The sequence below is a fragment of the Salmo salar genome, chromosome 21 (genome assembly GCF_965601325.2).
Source record: "Salmo salar chromosome 21, fSalSal1, whole genome shotgun sequence".
In the NCBI taxonomy this organism is placed as follows: Eukaryota; Metazoa; Chordata; class Actinopteri; order Salmoniformes; family Salmonidae; genus Salmo; species Salmo salar.
In genome coordinates this window covers 46122611-46150492 of record NC_138311.1, presented here as the reverse complement: position 1 = coordinate 46150492, position 27882 = coordinate 46122611, and positions in this window count along the sequence as shown.

Below are 27882 nucleotides of genomic sequence, written 5' to 3'. Positions count from 1 at the left end.
AGACTGAAGTATGTAGCGAATGATAGAGCGGCGGAAGAATTCTGTTTGAGGCGTCAGGCAAGCGTTTAAGTTAAAATACTTTAAAATACTACATAAGTAATTTTTTGAGGTATCTGTATTTTACTATTTATATTTTTGACTAGTTTTACTTTTACTTCACAACCTTCCTAAAGAAAATACTGTACTTTTTACATACATTTTCCCTGACACCTAAAAGTACTTGTTACATTTTGAATGCTAAGCAGGACAGGAAAATGGTCCAATTCAAGCACTTCTCAAGAGAACATCCCTGGTCATCTATTGCCTCTGATCTGGAAGACTCACTAAACACAAATGCTTCGTTTGTAAATGATGTCTGAGTGTTGGAGTGTGTCCCTGGCTATCTGTAAATGATGTCTGAGTGTTGGAGTGTGTCCCTGGCTATCCTTTAAAAAAATTATAATAATGGTGTCGCCTGATTTGCTTAATATAAGGAATGTGAAATGATTTATACTTTTACATTTACTTTTGATACTTAAGTATATGTAAAACCAAATACTTTCAGACTTTTACTCAAGTAGTATTTTACTAAGTGACTTTCACTTTTACTTGAGTCATTTTCTATTAAGGTAGCTTTAGTTTTACTCAAGTATGACAAATGGGTACTTTTTCAACCACTACCTAAATGTCACAATTTTCTTTACATATTCCAGTGAAACCATGTTGCAACCATGAGTCAGGAAGACAAAAAGCATACTTTTTTATCCTGTAGCGTGATATTCAGCATGCTGCCAAGGTAGAAAGTCAGGTAGTTTTTTATTTTCTTCATCTGTTCCTTAACAACCTGGCAGCTGAGAGACATCCGATTGGACAGTTCTTATCGCTGTGCTGATGCTGCAGCTGCGATATATTTTTAACCTAGCTACCTACACTGTGCTGAGACACCGAACGGAACCAACGAGTGTGTCAATCACAAAGTTTTCCCTGTAGGGGTGTGATGAGGCGCCCTGAGCCCCAGCTAGTGCTACGTTGTCTGTCTTTCTGTCACACCAACAGCCCTGTCAAGACACACCCTAATGAGCCAGGCTGAGCCTTACCGTTCACCACCAATGAAAGCCCCTCATCCCTTATCTCACATATTGATGCAGAAGGGAGACTAACACTGAAAGTTGAATGTTTTTCTGAAAAACTCTAAGCCATCACGACACCTTGACACACATGACAGTGAGGCCCAAAGTTATACGTTTCAATTAAACTTCCTCTTCAAGACATCATTGTGTTGAACTATTCTCCCAGCTTTAATAACCAAGGTTGGAAAGGCCCCAAGGCATGTTTGCCAATAAAAAAATGACAAGACGGATTTTGACACTCTATAAAGTGAGGGGTGATTCCGTACATGTCTCGCTCCCAGAAGATTACTCAAACAGCTACAGGAATAGAGAGAGACCTGTACCCTAATGAACAAATGTAAGTCACCTTGGCTTAGGTGAGTGAATAATGGAATTGAAAGCAGGCCTAGTTGGAACGTTATCTGCGGGTGCGTCTGAAATGGTACTTTACTCCTTACAGTGTACTATTTTAGACCAGGGCCCATAAAGTTCTGCTCAAAAGTAGTGTGATATATTATAGATAGCCTGCGGCCCAAATGGCAATGTGTGAGGCTGAACATGGGGAGGACGTCTCCAGCTTATAGACAGACCTCCTGGGTGGTTTTGTCTGAAACAGGATCTCACACACGGCTCGGCTCTCACGTGAACGTGACCTTACATATCTTATGAACAGCTATCTGAGATGTTAAAACAAGTATTACTAATATTTGGATGTGATGATATCTGGGAAATAGTGTATGGCTGTCTTTCATAAGACTGTATAGACTGGGGAATGCATTGTTTATGGAATGGAATAATACATACCTACTTGTGGTTGCTGGTCCACCTCTCTAACCTCTAGGCTACCTGCTACCTGCTGTCCATCAATCCAGTTTTCTAAAAATAGATATGATACAACCAGTCTACAAACTATTCACTTAATGGGAGTAACTAATACATTACAGAGGTTAAAGTCACTTAATGGGAGTGACTAATACATTACAGAGGTTAAAGTCACTTCATTCTAATGGAACGTTACACACACAGGCCTAAATATAGAAAAAATTACAACTAAGAGCAATTATTCTATTTTTCTAATCAATCAAATATGTAAAAAGATTTTTCAGTACTTTTGTATCTATTTTTACCAGTAATTCTGAAAATAGTGCTCACAAGTCAAAAGTGGTCCCTGAAAATGAAAGAAGGATTTTTAGGCATTTAGACATGGATTGTGTATGTGTGCCATTCAGAGGGTGAATACGCAAGACAACATGTTTAAGTGCCTTTTGAACGGGGTATGGTGGTAGGTTATAAGTGCCTTTTTAACGGGGTATGGTGGTAGGTTATAAGTGCCTTTTGAACGGGGTATGGTGGTAGGTTATAAGTGCCTTTTGAACGGGGTATGGTAGTAGGTTAGAAGTGCCTTTTGAACGGGGTTTGGTAGTAGGTTATAAGTGCCTTTTGAACAGGGTATGGTAATAGGTTATAAGTGCCTTTTGAACGGGGTGTGGTAGTAGGTTATAAGTGCCTTTTGAACGGGGTATGGTAGTAGGTTATAAGTGCCTTTTGAACGGGGTATGGTGGTAGGTTATAAGTGCCTTTTGAATGGGGTATGGTAGTAGGTTATAAGTGCCTTTTGAACGGGTTGTGGTAGTAGGTTATAAGTGCCTTTTGAACGGGGTATGGTAGTAGGTTATAAGTGCCTTTTGAATGGGGTATGGTAGTAGGTTATAAGTGCCTTTTTAACGGGGTATGGTAGTAGGTTATGAGTGCCTTTTGAACGGGGTATGGTAGTAGGTTATAAGTGCCTTTTGAACGGGGTATGGTAGTAGGTTATAAGTGCCTTTTGAACGGGGTATGGTGGTAGGTTATAAGTGCCTTTTGAACGGGGTGTGGTAGTAGGTTATAAGTGCCTTTTGAACGGGGTATGGTGGTAGGTTATAAGTGCCTTTTGAACGGGGTGTGGTAGTAGGTTATAAGTGCCTTTTGAACGGGGTATGGTGGTAGGTTATAAGTGCCTTTTGAACGGGGTGTGGTAGTAGGTTATAAGTGCCTTTTGAACGGGGTATGGTAGTAGGTTATAAGTGCCTTTTGAACGGGGTATGGTAGTAGGTTATAAGTGCCTTTTGAACGGGGTACGGTAGTAGGTTATAAGTGCCTTTTGAACGGGGTATGGTGGTAGGTTATAAGTGCCTTTTGAACGGGGTATGGTAGTAGGTTATAAGTGCCTTTTGAACGGGGTATGGTAGTAGGTTATAAGTGCCTTTTGAATGGGGTGTGGTAGTAGGTTATAAGTGCCTTTTGAACGGGGTATGGTAGTAGGTTATAAGTGCCTTTTGAACGGGGTGTGGTAGTAGATGCCAGGCGCATCTCTTTGTGTCATCTCGTTTGTGTCAACAACAGCTCAGCTGTGTTTTTCATGCTCAACAGTTTCCCGTGTGTATCAAGAATGATACACCACCCAAAGGGCATCCAGTCAACTTGACACAACTGTCAGAAACATTGGAGTCAACATGGGCCAGCATCCCTGTGGAATGTTTTCCACACCTTGTAGAGTCCATGCCCCAACGAATTGAGGCTGTTCTGAGGGCAAAGGGGGGTGCAACTCAATATTAGGAAGATGTTCGTAATGTTTTGTACACTCAGTGTAGGTGCAGATATAGTTTATAAATAAAACATGTTTTATTTTCTATTTAATGTAATCTTTATTTCACCAGGTAAAACTGAAAACATCTTCTATCACTAGATAGGTTGAAAACATCTGGCAGAACTAATACTTGGATGTGAAGCTGCCGTCATGTTACTGAAGAAGACAGAACAGAGCAGAGACGGCAGCCAGCTGTTCCACCCCACTGTCAACGGTCTTCTCCGCTACACCGTGTAGGTCAGGGGACTGAGGGTGCGTCGCGTCTCAAATGGCACCCTATTCTATTGGCCCTGGTCAAAATTAGCGGACTCTATAGGAAATAGGTTAGCCATTTGGGTTTAACCATAGGTTAGCCAGCTCAATGTGATCGCAAAACAGGCATCACTCAGGATTCACAGGTCTGATGTGTGTCGGCCCGGTGATGACGCACAACATAGAAACAAACGACAGCAGGTACTTCATAGCTGTAGGCATCATTACTTTGTGTAAATATTCAGGTGTTAACTTGACTATATGCTTATTTTCACAGACGTAAGAATGTGGTATTGTTCACAGAAGGTGGTGTTTAGACTCATGATCACTAATCAATCAATCAAGCTGTGTACTTTGTTCAACTTTCTTACAGTCTCCTAGATTTCCACTTGCCATGGATGAATTGGCAGGCTATTTGTCTCCAGTTGCTTCTCACAATAGACAACCTTTAGTAACATCTTAGTAACCATACAGCTACCTATACTTCCAGAGACATGAGAAGTAACCTATTAAAGGGTTGAAAATAGAACCATTTGATATACTGCATGAGTGAGTCATGTACCGTGGTCTTATGTTAAGTGTGAGTGAGAAAATGGATTTGTATAAAGAATACGATGCTTAGATTTCTTGGTAAAAGGCATGTCTTTGGAGGTTTCATCAGCCCTGGACTTGACAAATTCCTCCGATAATGAGTCCTTTTGTCTGTGGCTGATACGGTCAAAGCTATAGAAATGAAAAAAAATGAGGGGCCAAGCGTTCCTGTATCAGCATCGTATCAGGCACTGGCTGGCAAAAGTGGTGGCTGGCAGGCACTAGGGAATGTAGTGGGGGGACCCAAAACTCAGATGACATTTCATAAAATCCATACGAATCCCTGGCCTTTTGAGAGACGGCTAGACGACTTCTCGGGGTGGAAAATACAATTAGCAGCATTTCAGAGGCGCAGCGCAGAAGAAAGGCACGGTGTGATTCTTTTGATTTCACATTGACCTCTGGAGGAAAATGTCCCCAGCCACTTAAAAGTCTGTAAGACATTACAGGGGTCATTGTCGGCCATGAGGGCCTGCTTCTTCTAGGAACACCTACCATGAGAAGTCCCCACTTAGGCCTATATTGTCAAATCATTAAAACGATGTTCATTTTTGAGAAATATTTGCACATAAAGTGTTTAACCTCGAGTGCTGAGTTACGTCATTATCTACAGTAAATCCTCCATGTTGTGAAAAGGTCTATGAAAGCCAAATCTACTGTCTGTGTGTCTCTCTGTACATGATGCTTGCATATCCACATCTGCATAGGCCTGTGTTATGGCCATGTTACAGCCATCCATGCTGAATTGTCACACTGCTGTCAATCATCAATGAGGAAAACTGTCAATATTCCATCACACTTTGGGTCGTTATCTTCTAAAGGATATCACCTGTCTCCTCATCTCTCTCTCTCCCTGCAGACCAAATTAAGATATCTCTGCAGAACAAATTAAGATTTCTTCAAATATGTATTTCCACCGTCTCCCTCTCTTATTTACTATTCCATCCCTCCTCTTTCATTTCATCTGACGGTTACTGCAGGGTTTCATCACTACAGGCTAATAAAACAGAAAAGCTGTTCACAGAGCATACATCTATTTTTATGCATTACATCCATGCAATCAATTTCTGTCTGCGTCCCAGACAGCACCCTATTCCTTACATAGTGGACTCCTTTTGACCAGAGCTTATGGGCCCTGGTCAAAAGTAGTGCACTATATAGGGACTAGGGTGTCATTTGGGACATATCTCCGGACAGGAAGCAGGAAGCCTGGGAGTTGTATTTGATCATTTGATGCGATTGAGCAGAGAGGTGTCCTGATGGGTTTATGGATTGGTCTAGGAGCTAGGGCTAGCGTTTAATTCACAATCACACCTGAGGCATATTTCACTCCTTAATTACTGATCCCTGCTAACTGCTCCTTGTGGAGCAACAGGCTGCAAATGACTCCATGTATTACCCATCTTTATTTTCCATTTGAGGAGGGGGAATCTTGATTTTCCATTCATTTGTACAAATATAAAAAATGGTACCAAGATATCCATCAAACTACTCATCAATAACATGATCACATTTCTAAGTAAACACAGTACAAAATAAATGATGGTAATTGAATTGCAGTTGCAAGACATTTACTCCACAACATCAATACAGTTAGTAAAATTGGATGCAAATGAAGGAGGAAGCCTAGATTGTCCAGGATCTCTTCATACGCACGGTGCTGAGGGGATAGGAACCATATGCTGCTCACCACAGCAGCTCGAGGTCAGGGAAGGTTGAGGAAAACGAGTTGGCAGTGAACCATCGAGTCAGCCTCATCCATACACCAACCACCATCAAAGACCCAGTGTCAACCCATGAGAGAGAGACAGAGACAGAGACAGAGACAGAGAGAGGGAGAGAGAATCGCAGCTTTCCGCATACCCCACCAGGAGCAGTATAACACACCAATCAACACCCCAGAACCCCCTCCAGAATCCTCAACCCTCCTCCCTCTGGATGCCCTCTGAAACCTGTCCAATGATTTCTTTCTGGATGTTTTTGATCCTTGAAAGGAGCCAAAAAAAAAACTGGCAGCAATCAAACAGAGATCATTGGAATGGCAAAGGCTTGTTTATTTCTTTCATTTCTCTGCCTGCCTCCACTTCATCTCCCTGGAGAAAGAGGTCGGCGTGCCCTCTGAGAGCAGCTCTTAATGGCTGTTGATGGGGCTGTGTGATTACTGAGGCAGTACTGGTGCTGCGTTCCTATAGGCTGCTCTCCTGTACCAGTGCTTAATTCTCATAGGTTGTCAGTATCAATGCTACATTCTTATTGGCTGTCTCTCTACTCGCCAGCGGTGGCATGTCGGGGGTTAAATCTCGGGGCACAGCAGTAAGCCAGTTAGACTGGACTGGCAGGGGTCTGAAGGTTTTGAAACACTAGCTTGTTCACTAATTTGACCAGGGTCCCAACAAACGCTGTCCTTGAAAAAAGGAGCGTTAGCAACACAACTTCCATTTTTAGCAACCTACCAACGCCAACGTGGCATGGCAGCTCATTGGCTTCTTTCTCAATGTGTTGATTGGTCCTAAAGGTCCCTCGCTCATTTGTCTGGTCCTTCCATGGCTATTTCACATGTAGTGCACTACTTTTGACAATAACCCACTGGGTACACACCCTGATTGAATCAACGTTGTTTCAACGTAATTTGTCAATGTATTTTAACGTGGAATCAATGTGGAAAATGCATTGGATTTGAAAAAAGTCATCAACCAGGACTGTTTTCATCTAATTTCAAGCAGTGTTGCAAACATTGAAATTAGGGTAAATCTTTGACTTAGCCTGACTAACAGGTCGTTACATCAATCTAATTTCAACATAATCATCAGAACTATTTATACCTTGACATTGCATTGAACAATCCACACAGAAACTTAAAACATATTTTTCATCCTATATTAAATTTATTTGGGGTTGTTGAAATTATGTGGAATTTTAGATTGATTAGACATATTTAGTTTGACCTTGTTTCAATGTTGATAGTTAAAATGGTATGTTTTAATCAACGTCATTGTTTCAACTTAATGCGATCAACCTAAATAAAGAGGTATATTGAAATATAATGTGAAGCCACAGTCCAACGATTTCTGTCTGAACAGTGACTCCTGCTGGTATATGAGGGGTAATGCACTTCAGTGTCTCTCATCCAGATGCTTAGCTTTGGAAACAAGCTGTGTTCGTTTTAGCTGAGCTATCATGTCAACACATTTAGATGGTGATCAGCTTACATACTCATTTGTATACACTACCTAAATAACATTGAATAATTAAAAGTAACTCCTCTAAGTTTTCTTACACAAGCAGTATGTGAAAGTAAATTAGGAGCAAGGTTGGGTTTATGTAGGCTACATTGACATGTGATTTGCACAACAAAGGACACCATCATTTCAACGTGTAGCTAGATATACTATCATTCATCTATGGTTGATTGGATCTCTGCAAGCTTAGAAGTAGTTACTATTAGCCCTATAAATACGATGCCAAATTCATGATATTAATAATACACTTTGACCTTTGGATATTGTCTTGTATTTTTAATTTTTTAATTTAACCTTTATTTAACTAGGCAAGTCAGTTAAGAACTAATTATTAACTTACAATGACGGCCTACCCCCCCGGCCAAACCCCCGGACAACGCTGGGACAATTGTGCGCCACACTATGGGAAATAAAACAACAGTAAAAAGACAGGCTATATACAGTAGCGAGGCTATAAAAGTAGCGAGGCTACATACAGACACCGGTTAGTCGGGCTGATTGAGGTAGTATGTACATGTACAGTGAGGGGAAAAAAGTATTTCATCCCCTGCTGATTTTGTACGTTTGCCCACTGACAAAGAAATTATCAGTCTATAATTTTAATGGGAGGTTTATTTGAACAGTGAGAGACAGAATAACAACAACAAAAAATCCAGAAAAACACGTCAAAAATTTTATAAATTGATTAGCATTTTAATGAGGGAAATAAGTAACGAGCTGAGATTAGGAGCACACTCTTAAAGGGAGTGCTCCTAATCTCAGTTTGTTACCTGAATAAAAGACACCTGTCCACAGAAGCAATCAATCAATCAGATTCCAAACTCTCCACCATGGCCAAGACCAAAGAGCTCTCCAAGGATGTCAGGGACAAGATTGTAGACCTACACAAGGCTGGAATGGGCTACAAGATCATCGCCAAGCAGCTTGGTGAGAAGGTGACAACAGTTGGTGTGATTATTCGCAAATGGAAGAAACACAAAAGAACTGTCAATCTCCCTCGGCCTGGGGCTCCATGCAAGATCTCACCTCGTGGAGTTGCAATGATCATGAGAACGGTGAGGAATCAGCCCAGAACTACATGGGAGGATCTTGTCAATGATCTCAAGGCAGCTGGGACCATAGTCACCAAGAAAACAATTGGTAACACACTACGCCGTGAAGGACTGAAATCCTGCAGCGCCCGCAAGGTCCCCCTGCTCAAGAAAGCACATATACATGCCCGTCTGAAGTTTGCCAATGAACATCTGAATGATTCAGAGGACAACTGGGTGAAAATGTTGTGGTCAGATGAGACCAAAAGGGAGCTATTTGGCATCAACTCAACTCGCCGTGTTTGGAGGAGGAGGAATGCTGCCTATGACCCCAAGAACACCATCCCCACCGTCAAACATGGAGGTGGAAACATTATGCTTTGGGGGTGTTTTTCTGCTAAGGGGACATGACAACTTCACTGCATTAAAGGGACGATGGACGGGGCTATGTACCGTCAAATCTTGGGTGAGAACCTCCTTCCCTCAGCCAGGGCATTGAAAATGGGTCGTGGATGGGTATTCCAGCATGACAATGACCCAAAACACACAGCCAAGGCAACAATGGAGTGGCTCAAGAAGAAGCACATTAAGGTCCTGGAGTGGCCTAGCCAGTCTCCAGACCTAAATCCCATAGAACATCTGTGGAGGGAGCTGAAGGTTCAAGTTGCCAAACGTCAGCCTTGAAACCTTAATGACTTGGAGAAGATCTGCAAAGAGGAGTGGGACAAAATCCCTCCTGAGATGTGTGCAAACCTGGTGGCCAACTACATGAAACGTCTGACCTCTGTGATTGCCAATAAGGGTTTTGCCACCAAGTACTAAGTCATGTTTTGCACAGGGGTCAAATACTTATTTCCCTCATTAAAATGCAAATAATTTTATAACATTTTTGACATGCGTTTTTCTGGATTTTTTTGTTGTTATTCTGTCTCTCACTGTTCAAATAAACCTACCATTAAAATTATAGACTGATCATTTCTTTGTCAGTGGGCAAACGTACAGAATCAGCAGGGGATCAAATAATTTTTTCCCTCACTGTAGATATGGTTAAAGTGACTATGCATACATGATGAACAGAGATTAGCAGTAGCGTAAAAGAGGGGGTTGGCGGGTGGTGGGTGGGACACAATGCAGATAGCCCGGTTAGCCAATGTGCGGGACCACAGGTTGGTCGGCCCAATTGAGGTAGTATGTACATGAATGTATAGTTAAAGTGACTATGCATATATGATAAACAGAGAGTAGCAGCAGCGTAAAATAGCCATTTGATTACCTGTTCAGGAGTCTTATGGCTTGGGGGTAAAAACTGTTGAGAAGCCTTTTTGTCCTAGACTTGGCACTCCAGTACCGCTTGCCATGTGGTAGTAGAGAGAACAGTCTATGACTGGGGTGGCTGGGGTCCTTTGACAATTTTTAGGGCCTTCCTCTGACACCGCCTGGTGAAGAGGTCCTGGATGACAGGCAGCTTAGCCCCAGTGATGTACTGGGCCGTACGCACTAGCCTCTGTAGTGCCTTGTGGTCAGAGAATGGGGGCGTGCTCGGTCTTCCTTTTCCTGTAGTCCACAATCATCTCCTTAGTCTTGGTTACGTTGAGGGATAGGTTGTTATTCTGGCACCACCCGGCCAGGTCTCTGACCTCCTCCCTATAGGCTGTCTCGTCATTGTCGGTGATCAGGCCTACCACTGTTGTGTCATCTGCAAACTTAATGATGGTGTTGGAGTCGTGCCTGGCCATGCAGTCATGGGTGAACAGGGAGTACAGGAGGGGACTGAGCACGCACCCCTGTGGAGCTCCAGTGTTGAGGATCAGCGTGGCAGATGTGTTGCTACCTACCCTCACCACCTGGGGGCGGCCCGTCAGGAAGTCCAGGATCCAGTTGCAGAGGGAGGTGTTTAGTCCCAGGATCCTTAGCTTAGTGATGAGCTTTGAGGGTACTATGATGTTGAACGCTGAGCTGTAGTCAATGAATAGCATTCTCACATAAGTGTTCCTTTTGTCCAGGTGGGAAAGGGCAGTGTGGAGTGCAATAGAGATTGCATCATCTGTGGATCTGTTTGGGCGGTATGCAAATTGGACTGGGTCTAGGGTTTCTGTGATAATGGTGTTGATGTGAGCCATTACCAACCTTTCAAAGCACTTCATGGCTACGGACGTGAGTGCTACGGGTCTGTAGTCATTTAGGCAGGTTGCCTTTGTGTTCTTGGGCACAGGGACTATGGTGGTCTGCTTGAAACATGTTGGTATTACAGACTCAATCAGGGACATGTTGAAAATGTCAGTGAAGACACCTGCCAGTTGGTCAGCACATCCCCGGAGCACACGTCCTGGTAATCCGTCTGGCCCCGCAGCCTTGTGTATGTTGACCTGTTTAAAGGTCTTACTTACGTCGGCTACGGAGAGCATGATCACACAGTCGTTCGGAAAAGCTGATGCTCTCATGCATGCCTCAGTGTTGCTTGCCTCGAAGGGAGCATAGAAGTGATTTAGCTTGTCTGGTAGGCTTGTGTCACTGGGCAGCTCGCGGCTGTGCTTCCCTTTGTAGTCTGTAATAGTTTGCAAGCCCTGCCACATCCGACGAGCGTCGGAGCCGGTGTAGTATGATTCAATCTTAGCTCTATATTGACGCTTTGCCTGTTTGATGGTTCGTCGCAGGGCATAGCAGGATTTCTTGTAAGCTTCCGGGTTAGAGTCCCGCACCTTCAAAGCGGCAGCTCTACCCTTTAGCTCAGTGTGAATGTTGCCTGTGGCTTCTGGTTGGGGTATGTACGTACAGTCACTGTGGGGACGATGTCCTCGATGCACTTATTGATAAAGCCAGTGACTGATGTGGTGTACTCCTCAATGCTATCGGAAGAATCCCGGAACATGTTCCAGTCTGTGATAGCAAAACAGTCCTGTAGTTTAGCATCTGCTTCATATGACCACTTTTTTATAGACCGAGTCACTGGTGCTTCCTGCTTTAATTTTAGCTTGTAAGCAGGAATCAGGAGGATAGAGTTGTGTTCGGAATTACAAAATGGAGGGCGAGGGAGAGCTTTGTATGCATCTCTGTGTGTGGAGTACAGGTGATCTAGAATTATTTCCCCTCTGGTTGCACATTTAACATATCTCATATCTCCCTCACTAGCTTTAAGCACCAGCTGTCAGAGCAGCTCACAGATCACTGCACCTGTACATAGCCCATCTGTAAACAGCCCATCTATCTACCTCATCCCCTTACTGTATTTATTTAATTTATCTTGCTCCTTTGCACCCCGTATCTCTACTTGCACATTCATCTTCTGCACATCTACCATTCCAGTGTTTAATTGCCATATTGTAATTACTTCGCCACCATGGCCTATTTATTGCCTTATCTCCCTTATCTTACCTCATTTGCACTCACTTTATATAGACTTTTTGTTTTCTTTTTTTCTACTGTATTATTGACTGTATGTTTTGTTTATTCCATGTGTAACACTGTGTTGTTGTATGTGTCGAATTGCTATGCTTTATCTTGGCCTGGTCGCAGATGCAAATGAGAACTTGTTCTCAACTAGCCTACCTGGTTAAATAAAGGTGAAAATAAATAACATGTTGATGGAAATTTGGTAGACCTGATTTAAGTTTCCCTGCATTAAAGTCACCGGCCACTAGGAGCGCTGCCTCTGGGTGAGTGGTTTCCTGTTTGCTTATTTCCTTATACAGCTGACTGAGTGCGGTCTTAGTGCCAGCATCTGTCTGTGGTGGTAAATAAACAGCCACGAAAAGTATAGCTGAAAACTCTCTAGGCAAATAGTGTGGTCTACAGCTTATCATAAGATACTCTACTTCAGGCGAGCAAAATCTAGAGACTTCCTTAGATTTCATGCCCCAGCTGTTGTTTACAAATATGCACAGACCGCCCCCCCTCGTCTTACCGGAGTGTGCTGTTCTATCTTGCCGGTGCAGCATATATCCCGCTAGCTGAATATCCATGTCGTCATTCAGCCACGATTCCATGAAACATAGGACATTACAGTTTTTGATGTCCCGTTGGTAGGATATTCGTGATCGTACCTCGTCTAGTTTATTATCCAACGATTGCACGTTGGCGAGTAGTATTGACGGTAACGGCAGCTTTCCCACCCGCCTTTTCCGGGTCATGACCAGGCATCTGGCTCTTTGTCCTCTGTACCAGTGTCGCTTCCTCTTGCAAATAACGGGGATGTTGGCCCTGTTGGGTGTTCGGAGAATGTCTTGTGCGTCTTGCTTGTTGAAGAAAAAAATCTTTGTCTGTATATTATGAATAACATATATACAAGACAATATCCAAAGGTCAAAGTGTATTATTAATATCATGAATTTGGCATCGTATTTATAGGGCTAATAGTAACTACTTCTAAACTTACAGAGATCCAATCAACCATAGATGAATGATAGTATATCTAGCTACACGTTGAAATGATGGTGTCCTTTGTTGTGCAAATCACATGTCAATGTAGCCTACATAAACCCAACCTCGCTCCTAATTTACTTTCACATACTGCTTGTGTAAGAAAACTTAGGAGTTACTTTTAATTATTCAATGTTATTTAGGTAGTGTATGGAAGCTGATCAAATGTGTTGACATGATAGCTCAGCTAAAACAAACACAGCTTGTTTCCAAAGCTAAGCAAGGTACGTTGAGTCTGATATCTGGATGTTAGATGTGTTTTCTCTGGTGCATTACCCCTCATATACCAGTAGGAATCAATGATCAGGAAGTGTTAGACCGTGGCTTAAAATTGTGTATTTTTGGGGGGGTTTATGGCATGAGGTTGATTCAAACATACCATTTAAATATCAACATTGAAACAATGTCAAATAAAATGTGTCTAATCAAACATGAATTTCAACTATCCAATATACTCTAAATTGAATATAGGATGATTTTTTGTTACATTTCTACGTGGAATTATGTATGCATAGTTCTGATGACTATATTGAAATTAGATTGATGTAATAACCTGTTAGTCAGATTAAGTCAATGTATTTACAGTATGTTGAAATGTTACCCTAATTTCAATGTTTACAACGCTAGTTGAAATTAGTACTGGTTGATTACTTTTTTTTTTAATTCAATGTATTTTCCACGTTCATTCCATGAAATAATACGTCAACAATTTATGCTGAAACGATGTTGATTCAACCAACGTGTTCACAGTGGGAGGGTGCAATTTGACAGAAAAACCATGACATTTCTCCCTGGATTCAAATAGTATTCAGTTATTTTATTCAGGAGTCAATGGGTTGAATAACCAGGTTATAATCACATTCACTCACTATGGTCTCATGGAAGTGTATGGTTGGAAGTTAATATGCAATATAGACAGGCGGTGGGTATAGGAAGCTGCATCATGCGTGGCCAAACTAGAGAGAGATTGATCTTCACAGCTTTCTCTGTCACCTTCTGGCCTTTTCTCTCACAGCTCCTGGCATTATTATGTCGAGTCTCTGTGACAGACATTAATGAACAGCACCCCCATTCCCTCAGTACTACTTTCCTCTACAGCGTTGACAGGGAGCGGGTGGCGGGTAGCGATTCTGCTGATGCCACCCTTCCCTCCCTGATTCGCCTCAGGCTCTGATGCCAGCAGAAAAACTGACAGGATCGGTCTTCAGAATAGCAAGGTGGCAACGAACGGTGGAGGGGTCTGTGTTGCTGACACACAAATGCGAGAACGTACACTCACCCAGAGCAATCACTAATTTACCTACAGTAGACGCACATGTAGTGAGCAAACACCGACACATGCAGGTACTGACATTAACACACTACTTCACAAATGCCGACATAAAACCATCAAGAACTCTGAGTGAGAGACAGACGCAGTCAGAAGAGCTATTTAGAATCTCTTGTATCCAACTAAATTGGGTTGATTCTGTGTCTGTCCTTATCTCGCGCCCTGCAGATAGAAGAGGAGAGGAAGAGGGGACATGATCGTCTAGCTAAAGCACTTAGCTGAAACTGAAACAAGCCGCTCAGCTTAGAAGAGACCTGATTTACACTGTGTCAGATTATCTTAATCCCGGGGGTATTGTTCAAGCCCACTCTCACTCAGGGTTTATGTTTTCAGAGGGGATCTGTTTAAATCTGTAATGAGATTAGGGTTGATGAATGGAAAGGAAGATGATGCCAGGATGGGGTCTGGCAAAGCAGAGGAGAGAGAGAAGGGTATCAAATGTACAGTATGTCCTTTTCCCCCAGTCAATCATGTCAACTGCCATCACCTGGCTGTATTGATGGCCAAACTGCCAAACCATGCACTATCATCCTGATTCCTGTCTCTAGACAAAATGTCCGCTCCTACGCACTCTCTCTCTCAATTCAATTTCAATTCAAGGGGCTTTATTGGCATGGGAAACATATGTGAACAAAAGTGAAATAAACAATAAAAAGTGATGAACAGTAAATATTACACTCACACAAGTTCCAAAAGAATAAAGACATTTCAAATATCATATTATGTCTATATACAGTGTTGTAACAATATGCAAATAGTCTCTCTCTCTCTCTCTCCCTCTCTCTCAACCAACTTCAGTTCAGATTTTTTTAAAGCGTTAAAACCTGGTGGTTGGAAAACCCCAGTGAGTCAGAAACATCCATCCATCGATTGGCCATTTGATTAGCCATTTGATTGGCCATTTGTAAGTGATTGAATGTAGGATAGCTTTTATTCCTGTCAGGATGGAATTGGTTTTGGCTTCTGTGTGGGAGTGTGTATCATTAGGGGGTTTACTCTTTCTCCTCGCCCACCCGCTCGCCCGCCCACACACCGAAGGGGAGGGCAGAGTGGCTGAGTAGAGCTTTTATCCCTATGGATGAGCCGGTAGAGGCATGGTGGGAGGATGGTGAGAGGATGGAGAGAGAAGAGAGAGAGAAGAGAGAGAGAAGTCTGACCTCCACCAGTGCAGTGCACATCAAGTGGAGGATGAGCGTTCACAGTGGTTCTGTGTGTGTGTGTGTGTGTGTGTGTGTGTGTGTGTGTGTGTGTGTGTGTGTGTGTGTGTGTGCGTGTGTGAGAGAGAGAGTGCATGCGTGAGTGAGTGATTCTGCGTGTGTAAAGCTTGCTGCTGAGAGAGTGCGCTCACAGCTTTCATGAGGAGGCCACATCTACACCCAAGGCAGTGGGGTGTTAAGGAACACAACGGTTTCCACTTTCCACATACGATCTCTGTCAGCTTCGGCTCAATACAAAAACAACTGCAGGAGACAACGGTGAACCTTACAAGGAAACAGTGAAGACTTTAAAAACACTTCTGAAGTTCACACTCTTTTCAGTTGCCTTGGAGACATACAGCACCTCTTCCAAGATAACATGCTACTTATATACCCTTGTAAAGAACATGATATCCTTGTCTTTTACTGAAGTTTGAAAGCAGTTCAGCAGAGTTGAGTGACCCGTAAACACGTGTGGAGTGTAGCTGTCTTTAGTCACACAACCCTATGCTTGGTTTCACACCATTTCCCTAAGGTACTGCACTGCCTTCCAGGTAGATAATAGGAGGAGGCCCCAGTGTCTCTTCACTCCATTAGCGACAGCATTGAGGGGGGAAACATGGCCATTAAAAGGTGTGAATCCTTGGAGGAACCAGCTCCATATGCAAACCTCCAGAGAGATCACCTCTCAGTCCCCTACTGTTCATGTACGCAGGTGTCTCCCAAAATCTATTTGCACATTGCCCACCACCCCTCAACAAACACACACACCTCCTTCTATGACCTGAGCCAAACCAAACTCTGTCAGGGTGGGATGCACCTTTCATGTGGTCCTTTTCATCCTCTCACCCATTCCTCCATCCCTCCACTTCACTGCTCTGTGCTGCTCTCTGCCACATGCACACACACAATGTCTTTGAAGAGGAGGCCTCCCTTTCATGCAGATGTTCTGGATAAAATGACGTGAACTGTCACACTGCCCCTTTTGATGTTGTTTCCCTTCATTTATTCACCCTCCATGAACTCTGCATCCATTCTCTCTCTCTCTCTCTCTTTCTCTCATCTCCATCTCTCAACATCTCTTTCCCCCTCTCTTTTTGTCAGTCTCTCTCTCTCTCTCTCTCTCTCTCTCTCTCTCTCTCTCTCTCTCACACACCTGGACGTTTGGTGGATGGGACTACCAGCTCTCTGTAGCCTTTGTAATGGTTTGTTTGTTTGTTAGTTTGGGTGTGCAGGGTGAATACGTGGTCTGTCGTACGGTAATTTGGTAAAAAGCCAATTTGCCATTTGCAAGGGACATTGTTTTCACTTAGGAAATGTACGAGTCTGCTATTAATGATAATGCAGAGAATTTTCCCAAGGTTGCTGTTGACGCATATCCCACAGTAGTTATTGGGGTCAAATTTGTCTCCACTTTTGTGGATTGGGGTGATCAGTCCCATGTTCCAAATATTGGGGAAGATGCCAGAGCTGAGGATGATGGTAAAGAGTTTAATTATAGCCAATTGGAATTTGATTTCTGTATATTTTATTATTTCATTAGGACACCATCAACACCACAGGACTTTTTGTGTTGGAGGATTTGTATTTTGTCCTGTAGTTCAATCAATGTAATTGGAGAATCCAGTGGGTTCTGGTAGTCTTTAATAGTTGTTTCTAGGATTTGTATTTGATCATGTATATGTTTTGTTCTTTGTTATAGAGCCAAAAAGATTGGAGAAGTGTTTATCCATACATCTCAGTTTTGGATAGATAATTATTTGTGTTGTTGTTTGTTTAGAGTTTTCCAATTTCCCCAGAAGTGGTTAGGTTCTATGTATTCTTCCATTACATTGAGCTGATTTCTGATGCGCTGTTCATTCTTTCTCCGTAGTGTATTTCTGTATAGGCACTCGCCCTCTCCTATTCTCGCTATACACCAAGTCACTTGGCTCTGTCATATCCTCACATGGTCTCTCCTATCATTGCTACGCAGACGACACACAATTAATCTTCTCCTTTCCCCCTTTTGATAACCAGGTGGCGAATCGCATCTCTGCGTGTCTGGCAGACATATCAGTGTGGATGACGGATCACCACCTCAAGCTGAACCTCGGCAAGACGGAGCTGCTCTTCCTCTCGGGGAAGGACTGCCCGTTCCATGATCTCGCCATCACGGTTGACAACTCCATTGTGTTCTCCTCCCAGAGTGCTAAGAGCCTTGGCGTGACACTGGACAACACCCTGTCGTTCTCCGCTAACATCAAGGCGGTGACCCGATCCTGTAGGTTCATGCTCTGCAACATTCGCAGAGTACGGCCCTGCCTTACACAGGAAGCGGTGCAGGTCCTAATCCAGGCACTTGTCATCTCCCGTCTGGATTACTGCAACTCGCTGTTGGCGGGGCTCCCTGCCTGTGCCATTAAACCCCGACAACTCATCCAGAATGCCGCAGCCCGTCTGGTGTTCAACCTTCCCAAGTTCTCTCACGTCAACCCGCTCCTCCGCACACTCCACTGGCTTCTAGTTGAAGCTCGCATCTTCTACAAGACCATGGTGCTTGCCTACGGAGCTGTGAGGGGAACGGCACCTCCGTACCTTCAGGCTCTGATCAGTCCCTACACCCAAAGAAGGGCACTGCGTTCATCCACCTCTGGCCTGCTCACCTCCCTACCTCTGTGGAAGCACAGTTCCCGCTCAGCCCAGTCAAAACTGTTCGCTGCTCTGGCACCCCAATGGTGGAACAAGCTCCCTCACGACGCCAGGACAGCGGAGTCAATCACCACCTTCCGGAGACACCTGAAACCCCACCTCTTTAAGGAATACCTGGGATAGGATAAAGTAATCCTTCTAACCCCCCCCCCCCCCCCAAAAAAGTACTATTGTAAAGTGGTTGTTCCACTGGATATCATAAGGTGAATGCACCAATTTGTAAGTCGCTCTGGATAAGAGCGTCTGCTAAATGACGTAAATGTATGTAAATGTTTTCGTGATTCACCAGAGTGAAGGCGTAGACTCAGGTTCTGGATCTCTATGTTTTTGGTTGGACAGGTTTCTCAATTTCTTTCTTATGTTTTTGCATTCTTCATCAAACCATTTGTCATGGTTGTTAATTGTTCTTTGGATTTATGTTTGAAATGTTTAAATGTGATAGGGAAGCTGAGAGGTCAAATATACTGTTTAGGTTTTCTACTGCCAAGTTTACACCTTCATTATTACAGTGAAACTTCTTGTCCAGGAAGTTGTCTAAAAGGGATTGAATTTGTTGTTGCCTAATTGTTTTTTGGTAGGTTTCTACACTACTTTCCTTCCATCTATAGCATTTCTTATTAATATGCAGTTTGGTTGGCTTTGATGCCTCATGATTGAGTATTGCTCTGGTCAAGAAGACTGATTTTACTGTGATCTGATAGGGGTGTCAGTGGGCTGTGTCACGTCCTGACCAGCAGATGGAGCTGTTGTAGTAGTTTGGGGGTCAGGACGTGGCAGTCTTGTGTGTGTGTTTGAATGTTCTGTGTGTCTTGTGACTCCTGATCAGGAACAGCTGGGGATCGTTGTTCCTGATTGGGAGTCATATATGTAGGAGTATGTTTGTCACTGGGGTTTGTGGGTGGTTGTTTTTGCACTGCGTTTATAGCCTGCAGAACTGTCACTGTTGTCACCTTTTTGTGTTGTTAAGTGGATGCTTTACTCCTTATTTTTTAATTAAAGATGAGTATTCACATACCTGCTGCGCCTTGGTCCATTTATGAAGACAGCCGTTACAGAACCACCCATCAAAGGACCAAGCAGCAGAAGAGGAGGAAGCCACTGGAGAGAAAAAGGGAGGAATGGACTTGGGAACAGATCCTGGACGGAGAGGGACCATGGACACAGGCTGGGGATTATCGCCTCCCGCAGTGGGAGATTGAAGCGGCGAGAGCGGAGAGGCGCTATTACGAGGAGAGAGAGCGCAACGAGCGCGAGAGGCACCCCCAAGAAAATTTTGGGGATGGGGGGCACACGGGTAGCTTGGCCAGGCCAGGGAAGAGCCGTAAGCCAGCTACCCGTGACTACAGGGAGGTGCATATGAGGTGGAGGGCGCCGTGTTACGCTGAGGTACGCACCATCTCGCCTATACGGACACACAGCCCAGTTCGCCCAGTACCAGCGCCCCGCAGGTGCCAGGGCAAGGTGAGCATCGAGCCGGAAGGGGTGATGCCAACCCTGCAATCAAGACCGCCAGCGCGCCCTTTCGGTCTGGTGTTTCCCGCTAAACGCACTAGCATGGATGTGCGTGTCTCCAGGCTGGCACGTCCAATACCAGCTCCACGCATCAGGAGTCTAGTGTGTCAGCCCAGCCTCGCCAGTCAACAGTCACCAGAGCTGCCCTGAACTGCCAGAGTGGCCAGAGCTGCCCTGAACTGCCAGAGTGGCCAGAGCTGCCCTGAACTGCCAGAGTGGCCAGAGCTGCCCTGAACTGCCAGAGTGGCCAGAGCTGCCCTGAACTGCCAGAGTGGCCAGAGCTGCCCTGAACTGCCAGAGTGGCCAGAGCTGCCCTGAACTGCCAGAGTGGCCAGAGCTGCCCTGAACTGCCAGAGTGGCCAGAGCTGCCCTGAACTGCCAGAGTGGCCCTCCTGCCCCCCCGGCCCAGCCCGAGTGGCCCCCTGCCCTCCGGCCCAGCCCGAGTGGCCCCCTGCCCTCCGGCCCAGCCCGAGTGGCCCTCCTGCCCTCCGGCCCAGCCCGAGTGGCCCTCCTGCCTTCCGGCCCAGCCCGAGTGGCCCTCCTGCCTTCCGGCCCAGCCCGAGTGGCCCTCCTGCCCTCCGGCCCAGCCCGACTGGCCCTTCAGCCTGCAGAACTGTCACTGTTGTCACCTTTTTGTGTTGTTAAGTGGATGCTTTACTCCTTATTTTTAATTAAAGATGAGTATTCACATACCTGCTGCGCCTTGGTCCATTCATGAAGACAGCCGTTACAGGCTGACTGTGAATGCTCTGAGAGACTCTGTATGGAGGTCAGTGATAAAGTAATCTAAAGTACCACTGCCAAGGGATGAGCTGTAGGTATACCTACCGTAAGAGTCCCATCAAAGCCTACCATTAACAATGTACAGTACAGTCCCCACATGTGACAGAGCTGCAGGAGTTGTGAACCTTTTTTGTTGGTTGTTTTGTCATAGTTGTGCCTAGGGGGGCATATTTGGGAGGAAATGCTGTCACCTCCAGGTAGGTGTTTGGAAGACCCATTTGCGACCAAGCTTTAACTTCCTGACTGATGTCTTGAGATAGTGCTGCAATATATCCACATAATTTTCCGTCCTTATGATGCCATCTATTTTGTGAAGTGCACCAGACCTTCCTGCAGCAAAACACCCCCACAACATGATGCTGCCACCCCTGTGCTTCACGGTTGGGATGGTGTTCTTCGGGCTTGCAAGCATCCCCTTTTTTCCTCCAAACATGACGATGGTCATACAGTTCTATTTTTGTTTCATCAGACCAGAGGACATTTCTCCAAAAAGTACAATATTTTTCCCCATGTGCAGTTGCAAACTGTAGTCTGGCTTTTTTTAATGGCGGTTTTGGAGCAGTGGCTTCTTCCTTGCTGAGCGGCCTTTCAGGTTATGTCGATATAGGACTCGTTTTACTGTGGATATAGGTACTTTTGTACCTGTTTCCTCCAGCATCTTCACAAGGTCCTTTGCTGTTGTTCTGGGATTGATTTGCACATTTCGCACCAAAGTATGTTCATCTCTAGGAGACAGAACGCGTCTCCATCCTGAGCGGTATGACGGCTGCGTGGTCCCATGGTGTTTATACTTGTGTACTATTGTTTGTACAGATGAACATGGTACCTTCAGGCGTTTGGAAATTGCTCCAAAGGATGAACCAGACTTGCAGAGGTCTACAATTTTTTTTCCTGAGGTCTTGGCAGATTTCTTTTGATTTTCCCATGATGTCAAGCAAAGAGGCACGGAGTTTGAAGGTAGGCCTTGAAATACATCCACAGGTACACCTCCAATTGACTCAAATGATGTCAATTAGCCTACCAAAAGCTCCTGAAGCAATGACATCATTTTCTGGAATTTTCCAAGCTGTTTAAAGGCACAGTCAACATAGTGTATGTAAACTTCTGACCCACTGGAATTGTGATACAGTGAATTATAAGTGAAATAATCTGTCTGTAAACAATTGTTGGAAAAATTACCTGTGTCATGCACAAAGTAGATGTCCTAACCGACTTGCCAAAACTAGTTTGTTAACAAGAAATGTGTGAAGTGGTTGAAAAATGAGTTTTAATGACTCCAACCTAAGTGTATGTAAACTTCTGACTTCTACTGTATATACACACACAACAGACACCTCTTCGGAGGGCTGTGGGTAGTAAGGAACGGACCCTCGGGGACATGGGGGCTGGCTATAGGACCGATAGGGAGGGATAATCGAGCTGCTATCCAGCAAAGTAAAGTCCACCTAATGTCCAATGTCCGCCCACTTGCTTCAAGATACACATCTCATTGGGTTTGAACATCCAAATATTGACCATGTAAACGGGTGGACGTATCAGTGTCTCTGCGGCATTCGGGAAGATTGTAATGATAAATCACTAGGGCGGTGACGTACACTGACGTTAACTGTCATCATCAACAACAGGAAAGATGTGTTGCGTGTCTGTCTACTGTAGGCTTTCATGCCAACAAAATAACTGTTATTTATCTGCATTTGGCAAATCAAATCACAGATCTTAACATGCAATCACTGAGGTAGACTGCTTAAACAAGACTGATGGGAAACAACAATTGTGAGTGAAGGGTTCATTAATTGTTTAACCAGGCTCTCACTGAGGTGGAGCACAGAGAACATCTAACCAGCCGAGATATTAACTCACAATATATGCAAGCTTTGTTGTCAACATAACATGAACTACAGAGGCCCCCAAGGATCAACATTAATCACATAACATATCTTTACAGAGACCAATCATCTAAGACAACAAACCAAGTACCTACAATACCAGAGCCCAAGTTTATATCCTGTGGCGTTCAATCTACTCTCTAATGGAAGGTAAATGCTATTGGTCATAGTGACCATGGTTACAGAGCACTAAGAATAGACCTGATAAATAGAGAGATGACCCCATCTGCAATCTGCAGATAGAGAGTGGCTCTGCTGTCAAATCAAAACAATATCACCACCAGAGAATAGATATATTGTAATAATAATGAAATGTGAAACCAATGCTCCCTTCTCCAATATCATAGTGTTTGCTGAAGCGATTCCCCCTCCTCTCCCCCTGGCTCCCTCTCTCTGGGGTTGTTCAGCTGGGTCTCCATATGGGTTTAGGACTCAAAGCAGAGGATACGATATCGCCTACAGACTGTTTGCTCTCCTGAGCCCTGCGGCGTCTAAAAAAAAACAATGTCGGGCAGGCAGCTCAGCTCCTGGAAGAGGAGTGGGTGAATGTTTGGCTCTGCGGGGGATGAGGACTTAATCTACTGTCCGAGAGCTGAGGCAGGTGGAGCTGGAACCTCATTGGCTGGTTGGTGTGGACGTTGCCTTGGGAACAGCAGTGGGCTTTGCACTGAGCGAAGAAGGTCCCGGTGAAGAGCAGCTGGGGCTTCTGGGTAGAGCTGGAACCCTTGGCGGGCGAGGCGCGAGTCAACAGGCTCTCACTGGTGCACCATGTGATATGTCCTCCCCTCCACAGAGAAACAAGGCAGAGAGAGCCATGCAGATAGAGCTACTTGATGTCAGCTTCAACTTCTGTGAGTGTGTGCGGTGTGTTAGTCGGCATTCCAATTCATCCCAAAGGTGTTCGATGGGGTTGAGGTCAGGACTCTGTGCAGGCCAGTCAAGTTCTTCCACACCGATCTCAACAAACCTTTTCTGTATGGTCCTCGCTTTGTGCCCGGGGGCATTGTCATGCTGAAACAGGAAAGGGCCTTCCCCAAACTGTTGCCAGAAAGTTGGAAGCACAGAATCGACTAGAATGTCATTGTATGCTGTAGCATTAAGATTTCCCTTTACTGGAACTAAGGGGCCTAGCCCGAACCATGAAAAACAGCCCCAGACCATTATTCCTCCTCTACCAAACTTTACAGTTAGCACTATGCATTGGGGCAGGTAATGTCCTCCTGGCATCTGCCAAAACCAGATTCGTCTGTCGGACTGCCAGATGGTGAAGCGCGATTCATCACTCCAGAGAGTGCGTTTCCACTGCTCCAAAGTCCAATGGCGGCGAGCTATACACAACTCCAGCCGAGGCTTAGCATTGCGCATGGTGATCTTAGGCTTGTGTGAGGCTGCTCGGCCATGGAAACCCATTTCATGAAGCCCCCGAAGAACAGTTATTTTGCTGACGTTGCTTCCAGAGGCAGTTTGGAACTCAATAGTGAGTGTTGCAACCGAGGACAGACAATTTCTACGCACTTCAACACTCGACAGTCCTGTTCTGTGAGCTTGTGTGGCCTACCACTTTGTGGCTGAGCTGTTGTTGCTCCTAGATGTTTCCACTTCACAATAACAGCACTTACATTTGACCGGGGCAGCACTAGCAGGGCAGAAATTTGACGACCTGACTTGCTGTGTGGTAGATTTTATACACCAGTCAGCAACGGGTGTGGATGAAATAGCCAGATCTACTCATTTGAAGAAGGGTGTCCACATATTTGGGATTTAGATACTGTTCACCTCTTTATCATATTCAACTCTGTCAATGTAATATAATATTTCACGTTACCATAGAAATTACAAAATATTAAAAAAATATATATCTGAGCTTTTCTTTTTTTTAAGCTGTGTAACAAAACAAAAAAAACTTTGAGTTGTACAACTGTTGAAACGCAGATTTACATAAGTATTACTCAAACCAACCAAGTAACTGAAAATAACAGGACTAAAACATATTCCTACAGCATGTCCATCACCACTCCAATGCTGTGGATGTTATGGAACAGCTTGTATGACTCATGGTTGAGACTAGGGTTAGCCTACATGTATTCTCTGCAATATCTGATGTTTAGACTGAACTTCATAAAGCTACAGCTCTGTTCTACAGTTCTGCTAAGCCTTTACAATACCCTACAAGCACCTGGGTGAAAAGGAAAGAACATATTCCAACCCCTCAGTTCTGCTGTAGCTTCTCTGTCCGCGGTAAGCGTTACCTCATAAAGCACCGGGAGAAAGACAAGGGCCGTCTCTGAAGCTGTCAAACAGTGCCATGGGGAGGGAGGGGGATGCGACACCAACACAGTCTGTCTCTCTCGCTCTCGCTTCCCCTGCGATCTGTGGCTTTGTGCTGGGAGAAGATAAACGATTTGGAGCAGCGTGGGATACACTCTCCCTGGAAGAGAGCAACAATGCCAAGATGCCGGCGGAGAGATGGCGGTGGTGGGGGAGCGATGGAGGGAGGGAGCGAAGGAGGGAGGTAGAGAGGATGAGAGGAGGGTGGAGGAGAGGGGGTGGTGAGGGAGGGTTGGTGTCTAAGGGATGTGCAGGTGCCTGTGGGCCTGTGAGATGCTTAGAGGAAATAGAATCCAGTCGCCGGGCGGGACTGGCATTGATTTCCCCCCGCAGCTCAGCGCCTGCCATCAGCCACCACCCCAGCCCAATGGCCCTCTAATACGGTTTGCCATTTTCCCACAAGAGCCCCTAGAGACCGCTTCTCACAAATCAATGGCTGGCTTTTTGGCTAGCTAGACCTTCACCGTGACACAGAGGAAATAGCCAGGATAATAAATACTATCAGCAGCAAACATGATAAGTCCAATACAGTGGAGGTTCAGACCTCTTCTCCCTATAGAGCAGTGTACAGGGAGGGGACTGTCCAGATGTGGTAGTATTGGTCCCTGTTTAGGGGTAGGGTGTGTGTGTGTGTGTGTGTGTGTGTGTATGTGTGTATGTTTGTGTGTGTGTGTGTGTGTGCTAATGCATGCGTATGTGTGCTTTCAGGTTGTTTGTCACTCCTTTAACCAGTTAAATGTAATTGAATGTAAACTAAAATGTAATCTACATAATCGCATAAAGTAATTATCATTAGAGGGCCATAAACAATAACTAGTAGTGCTGCATACTGCAACAAAGTTTACAGTCTCATCTTCCTGGTAAAATAGTTATAAATGAATGAGGTGTAGTCACTTTGAGGACACAAGCTCAAGTACACAGTACAAATATGATACAAATATTAAAATATGAAATATTTGATGATGTATTTTCTATTAAACAAAACTGTTTGAATAAGGATTGAAATGACTTGTATGCTTTCTAAATATAGATTAGCAAACTATAAAATGACAAACTATAAGATTTCACCCTCCTTACAGCTGTAAAATACATATTTGTATGTTTAGTGAAAATTTGCATATTTTCTTAAGGTCTCTTGATCAAAGCGTCTGGCCCCATCTCCGTGAACGTCTCAGAGTTTCATGAACTCGTTAGAATCTCGCCTTTCATCTCATATTAATAATGTCCATCTATGACAAGCAGAAAGTGTTTTTTTGTTCAAAACCTATTAATTATTTTAGATTAATGGCTATAAATTGATCACTGAATGTGCTACCGTGATGAAACCACTCTCTCCCACTGTGCTACGTTTTAATGATTGCAGTCATGTGCTTTGTCAGTGGCTGTGACGTAGGGTTCAGCCAGGAGTTGGTGGACAGTCAGACGAGCAAAATAAATGGTAGGAGGGACATCCCAGCTTCAAGTGGTTTCAGATTTCACTACTTCACACAGGCTCATAAAATATTCAACTGTGTACATCGTAACCAGGGCTATCGCTCAATGCAAGCCATTTCGATCTACGGTGTCCACAGATAGATTTCTAAGTGAAAATGTCGGTCGGAACCGGTACCAGAACCACGCAGGTCCCCTAAACAGGGGCTTTACATTAAGAGGTTTTCAAGGTCCTCTGGTTGTTCTCCAGTATTGCTTAGCCCAGATTATTACTGTACATACACACTCTGAAATGGAGATCGATTTCTGTGGCCGGTCTCCCCCATGGGTGTCTCCGCCTAAAGAGTCCAGCGGGCCCTCTAGGACTAGTCTGTGATTTTAAATATCAACATTTAACCTCATAAGCCACTTTGGGATTCTCTCTCTTTTTCTCTCCTGCTCAATCTCTCCCTAGAGTCCCTTGCCGTTTATTTTTACTCAATATGCAACTGTTGTTTCATTTCGTGCCGTCCCTCTCTGAAATGTGGCATCTATTGAATCAATTATTAGTATGCTGGGGGAACATTATTTGTTAAGCCAAGTCAATGCTGCCCTACAGAAAGAAAGAGATTAGATCCTAACTTCAGACCAGACAGCATCTGCAATACATCATCAACAATCAAGGCAGTCATCACTAGCTAATGGGTTAGCCCTCTGGAATAGAATGTTGGAATAGAATATGGGAATAGAGCGCTGTCTCAAACGGAGAGGAGGAAGGCCACTAAAGCCATCTGAGGCCACTAAAGTTCTATGTACGCAGAGACAGAGAGAGAAAAGCTCCTTGCATGGTTTTCTTCTGTGAAATAATAGAGATTACAAAGACAGACCGACAATCCTCTGCACCAGACCAGAGACTTTATCCACATGAATCAATGAAATGGTCACTCTGACTGGTGGACAGCACATCAATAGGATGATAGAAATAATGAACACAGACGAAGGGCAGCACTTGTCAAAAACGAGTGGCAACAAGAACCATGTGGGCTGTGTGAGTAAATAAAGAATAAAGAAATGCTGTCCAAGTTCCCAATGACTTGACACAGAATTTAAAGCAAGCTTCACAGTGAACTACAAGCAGATTCCATTAAAGTGGCCTTAAGCTGAATAAACAAGAGGACGTATTTAAATCACACATTAGGATTTTCTTCACATAGAAACTGTTTTGATGGATCGATCAGCAAACTTTGGTAAAACAAATCGCACCAGTATTTTAGGAGCACAACACACAATCCTTTCATAGAAGGGTTGTATAATAGTTTCATTTTTACAGCGGTTGTATAACGGAGAGCATTTTGCTCCTCAGTTCAACACACTCCTATTTCACTGGAGGTGTTGTAACAAAATCCATAGCATTGCTTGCTTTCCCTGTTTAGAAGGAGCATCTACCCACCACCCACTCTGTCCTATCTCTCCCCATTCAGAAATCACTTTAATCCAGATCAG